This window comes from Vespula pensylvanica, chromosome 9, assembly GCF_014466175.1.
Source record: "Vespula pensylvanica isolate Volc-1 chromosome 9, ASM1446617v1, whole genome shotgun sequence".
NCBI lineage: Eukaryota > Metazoa > Arthropoda > Insecta > Hymenoptera > Vespidae > Vespula > Vespula pensylvanica.
Window position 1 is genome coordinate 6,844,394 of NC_057693.1, and position 7,969 is coordinate 6,852,362.

General features: G+C 33.3%; 1 protein-coding gene across 1 annotated transcript in view; it reads right to left on the reverse strand.

The window, feature by feature from the left end:
• Positions 1-7,917: 7,917 nt before the first annotated feature.
• The window catches only part of LOC122631646, a gene marked incomplete at its 5' end in the record, with an annotated part of 491 nt that continues 439 nt past the window's right edge, over positions 7,918-7,969 (reverse strand). Inside the window, one exon of the mRNA XM_043817594.1 lies at positions 7,918-7,969. This exon is cut by the window's right edge and continues 439 nt beyond it.

A 7,969-nucleotide genomic window follows, 5' to 3' on the forward strand; every position in this document is an offset into this window, starting at 1 on the left:
AAAAAAATTAAAAAAAAGAAGGAAAAAAAAAGAGAAAAAAAATCTTGAAAAAAAAAAAACGAGATAAAAATCTTTCCTTTTTGCGTGAAGGCTGAGTTCGTTCTAAGAATTCTTCGAATTCTCTAAGCTCCCATCCTAAGCCCTCAATTTCACTAGAGTAAAAGCTCAACGAAGAGCGTGATAAAATGGCTTCTTATTCTCGCGTTTATATTCAATCTCGAGCGACTTGTGGGCCAGCCACAAAGGGCTCCATTTGAAACACGTTAGTCGATGCTCGTATATATGCAAGGATCGGGACGAAAATAAGAAAGAGAGAGAAAGAGAGAAAGAGAGAGAGAGAAAGAAGGGGTGAGAAAGATAGAAAGAGAGGGAAGGAAAATCGCAGCGATGCATTATGTAGTACCATGCTGATCCTTATATGCATCTATGCATGGGGGTTGAAAAGCGTAGCAACTTTATGGACGTGCCGTACCAAAACGCATGTATGTATGTATGTATGTATGTATGTATGTATGTATGTATGTATGTATGCATGTATCTATGAACGTACGTACATACGTAACGATTCGAAACGTTAACATAATCGTTAACGCATGTATACGTATGCGTATGTGAGGAATATCACGGGTTAATAATTGTAATTGAAAATTAAAAAAAAAGAAAAGAAAAAAAGAAAAAGGAAAGAACGAAAAGGAAGAAGCGACAAGAGTAAATAAATAAGCTAAATTTCACCTCACGTTTTTTTCATGATGTAATTTTATTATTTCGATTTAGCATATATATATATATATATATATATATATATATATATATATCAAGTATCTACCTACCTAAACCTTCTTGCACAAGCCTGGCTAAACGTATAAAAGTCATTTAATTATTCGATACCTCTTACGATGCGAGCGTACGTAAAGAGAGAACGGGACTATCACGTTTTGCACTCTCTTTGATTGCCACAGAGCGATGCGATTGGTAAATGTTACCGAATGGAGAAATACTCGCTCTATTAAAAGACCTTCTGGAACGTTTTGGAACCTTCGTAAAAAAGAAAGAAAGAAAAAAAAATCGAAGGGCGTGTTTCGTGAAAAATTCGAACGAGAATCGAATAATTATCTGCGTTTACACAGAAATTCCTTCGAAATGATCTTTCATCTATGAAATTTTCAATTTAATTTATTCACGAATGGATTGAATGTTAATAAATCAAATGAATTGAATAACAAATGATCAAATGTCAAAAAGAAAGAGAGAACAAAACGGAAGAAAGAAAGAAAGACAAAAAGAAAAAAAGAAAAAATTAAAGAGAGAGAGAGAGAGAGAGAGAGAGAGAGAGAGAGAGAGAGAGAGAGAGAAATGACGACGACGGCAATCTGCGTGATTACGCCATTGCCGAGAGAAAAACGATGATAACGATTATATGTTGGCGTAGATACGCGAACTCACTATCTTTATTACTTCTTTCTTTCTCTCTCTCTCTCTCTCTTTCTCTTTTTCTCTTTCTCTTTCAAATGAACGAACGAACGAACAAACGAACGGACGGGACACTTTGCTGTTAAATGTTAATTGCTATTTTATCATCCTCAGCTGTCCGCAGAATATCTTGAAAGAGAGTAATCAAACATTTACAACGAGACTTTACAACTCGAATACTTTAAAAGATCTAAGGATTATAATCGAGCTTGTCATGACTTTTACGAGATATCGTGATATCGATGATTCTCTCTGTTCATCTCTATCTTTCTTTATTTCTCTCTCTCTCTCTCTCTCTCTCTCTCTTTCTGTTTCTCTCTGTCTTTTTTTATTCTTTATTTTGATGATCCCATTATATCCAATGCAACACTTTTCGATATTCCACGATTACATAAATCTTCATGGAATATCATCGATTTAATAATGGCAACTCGAACTATCGAATCTTTTCAACCCTTCATTTAAATATATATATATATACGTTGACGATAAATAATTCATCAAAATTTTAGGTAGGTAGGTAGGTAGGTAGGTAGGATTTTATACGTCTATTCCCATCTATTCACCCTTACGTTAACATTCCAACGTTAGATTTCATTAAAATGTTTATTCAACATAAGAATGGAGATTAGTTTCTGTTCGAAGAGAAAACTCTAGCGATTTTCTTTTCTTATTTCTTTTTTTTTTAATCATTTCTTCTTGTTTCTCTCGTTAGAAAAAATTTTTTCTCGGTGAGAATCATTCTCGAAATTCGACTCGAGAAGAAGATTAGAATTTTGTTTGACGAGAAAAGTACGTGGTCGGATGGACACCTCGATTGTTATTCTTCTTTCTTACTTATTTTTTTTTGTCGTTTCTTTCTCTCTTTTTACTACTATTTTTTTTCTCTTTTTTTTTTTGCGAAGAGAATTGTCCCCACAGAGTTTATATGGGAATAGATGAAGATTAGAATTTTGTTTAAGGGAAGAAAAAACACACGGGATGGAAACTTGGATTAATTTTTTTCTCTCGCTCGTTGTTAAGTGTTATTATCTTCTTCCTTTTCTTAGAGATAGTTTTACTATGCAATTATGTGCGAGAAAGAAAAAGTAAAAAAAAAAAAAAAAAAAAGGAAAAAAAAAGATGACGAGAGAGTCGCGTTAGATATTTTTTCTCCCAGAATTTGGTTCATTTCACGTGGAAAAATCGAGAAGGGTTTCTTGATATCAACTTTCCTTTTCTACCCTCTACCTCCCTCCCTCTCTTTTTCTCTGTCTTTTCTATTTCTTTTTATTCTTTACTTTCGGAGCCTTTCCGGGATGCCATCGACGAAACTCGTCCGTATTCAAATGTCGAGTCTGAAAGACGCGAATTACGTGGAATTGCAAGAGAGAGAGAGAGAGAGAGAGAGAGAGAGAGAGAGAGACGCGAAAAGTAGAAAGAAAGAAAGAAAGAAAGAAAAAAAGAAATGGAAAGAGTGAAAAAGAAAAATCTTACATATTTTTTCATTCTCTCTCTTCCCCTCATTTTCTTTTTCTTTTTCTTTTTTAATATAACATCAACTTTACATTTAAGATAAATCGGATCCATCAGTTGTATACTGTTATTATTATTATTATTATTATTATTATTATTATTATTGTAGTTGTTGACATTGTATTAACAATTTATATAATTATATTGTTTTTTATTCATTCATTTTATTCATTCGAATATGATAATTTCATTACCTCTTTTCTTTTATCAAATATTTTTATACTTATCTCCGTCTATCTCTCTCCATCTCACGTTCTCTCTTTTTTATCTCTTTTTTTCTCATCTATTTCTCTCTTGTGCAATACGATTAAGAGAGAAGATCAAAGAAGAAGAGATTGGACGTATCCTTCTTTCACGACGAAAGATCGTAAAAAAGAATTTTGAGAAGCGCGAGAATGCTCGCGCATGCGCACTCTTTCTTCCTCTCTCTTTCTCTCTCTCTCTCTCTCTCTCTCTCTCTCTCTCTCTCTCTCGCGTACCCGTTACATGCCGATAAGATTACCGAAGAAGATAAGCCTTTCAACGAGATAAAATGAGTTTCTTGTACGTTGGACTTAGAATTGGCGAGAATTCCAAAAATATCGAATAGTATAGTCATGTATTTTCTCTTTGACATACGTATACATCCATATATATATATATATATATATATATATATATATATATATATATATATATATATATACTAAGAGAGAGAGACATTTTTTGTTATTCTATAATTAAAATCGTCGATAATTATCGATCGATCGTTACGCTTCCTTATCAAGATTATCATCGATTATTATTATCTCGACGATGAAAAAAAAGAAAACGAAGAAAAAAAAAAGAAAATTAATAGAAGAATAAAGAAGAAAAAAGAAAGGCGGGAGCATCGATAAAGGGGAATTTCGAAATGTAATTCCTTTCTCTTTTGTTTGCTTCAATGAAAAAGATTTTAAGAAATATCGATCTTAAAAGGAAGATTGTTTAAAGCTGAGAGAAATTGGTGGTCGGAGGATAAAAAAGGAAGGTCATTTTTTTGAACGATATAAAAATATGTCCGACCGAATAGAGCTTGTAGCTCGATACATAATTGGCAACATACGGGACTGTAATATCTTATATGGCTGCTGCACCACCATTAACGGGCAACGACGATCATTGTAATATAGGTTTAGTTTAGTTCGCTTAGTGGAGGGTGAGTTTCGCGAAACTCGACCCTTCTCACTGTCTCTCTCTCTCTCTCTCTCTCTCTCTCTCTCTCTCTGTCTCTCTATTTCTCTCTATCTCTCTCTTTGTTTCTCTCGTATAAACGATAGATAGATAGAGAGAGACAGCGTGTAACGTATTGCATTCGCAGGGGTAGCACCGATAAATTATGCACCCCCTTTTACTATCTCTCTCTCTCTCTGTATCTATCTCTATATCTCTATATCTTTGTCTTTCTCTCTCATTCTCTATGCATATAGATTCCAAAGGTTATCGATGTTACCCTTCGCTACGAGCGCGAACATAATGGAAGTACTGCCGATAAATAGCCTAATCATCGCTACGAATTCATTGTCTACCTCTCTCTCTTTCTTTTTCTTTCCCTCTTTTTTTTGTACCTCACCCTTTACAAGCACAAGGATTACTATTATTATCCAATTGCAAATCCCTTGTTCTATGTTTCTAATCTATCCAATCAAAAAATTATATTTATTTATTTTCTTCCTTTCTTCTTAAGAATTTATCGTACTTTATTGTACTTTAATCCGATTTTTTTCGATCTTATAAGATATCAATTAACGATTAATATTGATTTTTAATTATTAATAATTCATTGCGTAGAGATACTGATAGATTAAAGAAAAGAAGAATACATACATACATATATATATTCAATAATGAATTCATATATATATATATATGTATATAATTGTAAAAAAAAGAAAAACAGAAAATAAGATAAGTAAAGACGTTGCTCGATCTTGTAAAGATCCATGAAACTTACCTCGTGTAATATATCTACGTAAGTACATATATGCTGAAGGATGAATGATCAGTGTTCCTGCTTAGAATAGAATTGGCTTTTATTGTGACTAGATTACAAACGGGACGCCACACGGCGTTCAATATCTCGGGCCCAGTAGGAACGTTTTACACGTATTTAGAGTCGGTGAGAGGGATCGGATGAAATCGAAACATGTTTATTTTATTCTCTCTCTCTCTCTCTCTCTCTCTCTCTCTCTCTCTCTCTCTCTATCTCTCACACTCTTTTTCTTTCTCATTCTCTCTTTCTCTCTCTCTTTTTCTGAATCTCTCTATCTCGAAGCGATCTCACCGCGATAAAACTGGGATATGTTATTACGACGAACATTTGTACGACATCGGGATTCATACAAAATAACGGCCGTTTCTTAACGTCTACCTTAATCGTCTATTTCTCGATCTATGACTTTTAATTTCACTTTTTAAACCAACCCCCCTAACCCCCTACCCCCGCTCCCATTCCTCGTTTTTTATCATTTTTTTCTATTTTTTTCTTTGCTTTCTCCTTCGATTTTTCCTCCTTTTTTTATCCTTCCATTCTCATTATTCCTCCCCTCTTTCTTTCTCATTCCTTTCGTATCAACTTTCGAAATTCGATTGATAACTCCGTCGTTGCTTTTTTTTGTTGAATATACATATATATTTATATATTTATACATATATATATTTATTTATTTCTTCGTTCGTTCGTTCGTTCATTCATTCATTCATTCATTCTCATTCGCATTTTATATATATATATATATATATTTATATATATACCTATATATTAATAATCTATAAACAAACTCGCGCGGGTGTCTTTGGTGTAGCGTAATGATATATGTGTATATATATATATATATATATATATACATATATACACATACACACATTCATATATATATATATAAATATATATATATATGTATATTGTATCGCATGATCGAATAAAAATCAGAGAATACCATCTATACTCGCTTTTCGCGATTTATTGCACCAACGTGAAAGGTCTTTTAGGTTTCTTTTTTTCTTTCTGTTTATCTCTCTCTCTTTTTTTTTTAGTTATTTAGAGAAAAAAAAAAAAAAGAGAAAAAAGAAGTAAATTCGTTCGACTATCACTTCGCAAATATCGAGAACGAAGAATTTCGATGGACTTGCAAAAAGAAATAAAAAAAAAAAAGAAGAAGAAAGAAAAAGAAAAACAAAAAGAAAAAGAAAAATCGGATCTCGCGTCCTCGTGCGTGTGGATTTATCGTCGACACCCTTCCGCCTCTCCCATCCCTTCCTACCCTCGTCCATACATCCCTCTCTCTCTCTCTCTCTCTCTCTCCCTCCCTCCTTCCCTCCCACCCCGACCCACTTTTTCGTAATTACTCGATAACGTTAATTAATATTTATTTATAAAGTACGTCTACGGAAGTGTGATTTTATTTTATTTTATTTTATTTTATTTTATTTTATACTTTAATTTTTATTTAATTTTATTTTAATTTCTTTTTTTTCTTCTCTCTCTCCCTCTCTCTCTCCCCCTCTCTCTCTTCCTCTCCCTCTCTCTCTATCTTTTTTTTCCTTTCGTTTTTTCCCTTCATTCTTAAAACTTCATACACTGTACAAAGCGCGACGCTCGTCGAAAAATTCGTTTTTCAACCATAATTAATTAAGTTCGTTCATTCTATTTCTTACTTACGATCTAAGCTGTTTTTTAGTTTCTTTTTTTTCGTTTTTTTCTTTTTTCGTTATTATCATCATCGTTATAATCATCATAAATCATAATCATCATCATCATCATCATCATCATCATCATCATCACCATCACCATCATCATCATCATCATCATCATCATCATCATTATCATTATCATAATCGTAATAATCACTATCATCAACATTCTTATCATCGTCGTCGTCGTAATCATTATTATAATCATTATTACCTTCATGACCATTGTCATCGTCATCAATCGTCATCATCATCGTTATTATAATAATCATCGTCGTCGTCGATATACACGATTTTGGTATACACTTAGGCTTTGCATTAAATCAGCGTCTACTATACATGTATCTACAGAGAATAATGAATAGGTGAGCTCGCCTTGTGTGATCCTCGTTATCCGTCTCGATACACCGCTCATCGGTCTTTCACGATCGATAATGTCGTTTAAGGAGTCAAATTAAGGTATCGGTGAAATTTTTTGATTTTTGTTTGTTTCTTTCTTTCTTTCTTTATACATTTTTCTGTTTTTCTTCTTTTTTCTTTCTTTTTTTATATTTTGTTACACAGCAACAAACCCTCATTAAAAAATTATACCGATAAGTCGATATTTATATTCTCTCTGAAAGAGGACGATTAATGATTAGGGTCGATCATCTCCTAAAACGACGCGAATGATCGTGGAAAGACGCTAGCCGAAGCTACCGAGACACTTCGTGAACGAACGAAGATAATCTGTCGGGATGAGCGATTCCTCTTCGTTTCGTTTTTATTCATTTATTTTATTTTATTTTATTTATTTCTTTTTTTTTCTTATATATATATATTTTCTTCTTTCTTTTTCTGTTTCTTTGTCGTTCTTTCCATCACACGGGAAGGGTCATACACACCTACGAACGATGCGTCGATTAGCTAAACGGTTAACGAGGAACGACGAGTAGTAAAGTTCACTGATTCACCGTGTTCTTCGTTTCTCTCTCAACTTGTACTCCTGTCCGATGAAGCGAAGAAAAAAAAAAAAGAAAAAAGAAGAATACGAGAAGAGATTGCACTCGAAGGTGAAGAAAATTATTGCACGCACGGGTCCCTTTTTTTAATCTCAAAATAATATATAAAAGTCCTTCGAGAATTCACTGATGTGTGCAGTCGGCACCGAACGAATGAAATGAAGGTGGGAAAGAGGTAGGGGCGCAGGAGGGAGGGAAGAGAAAAAAAATAAAAAAAAGAAGTAGAAGAAGAAGAAGAGGATACATTTACCAGAGATAAATAATCAGTGAAC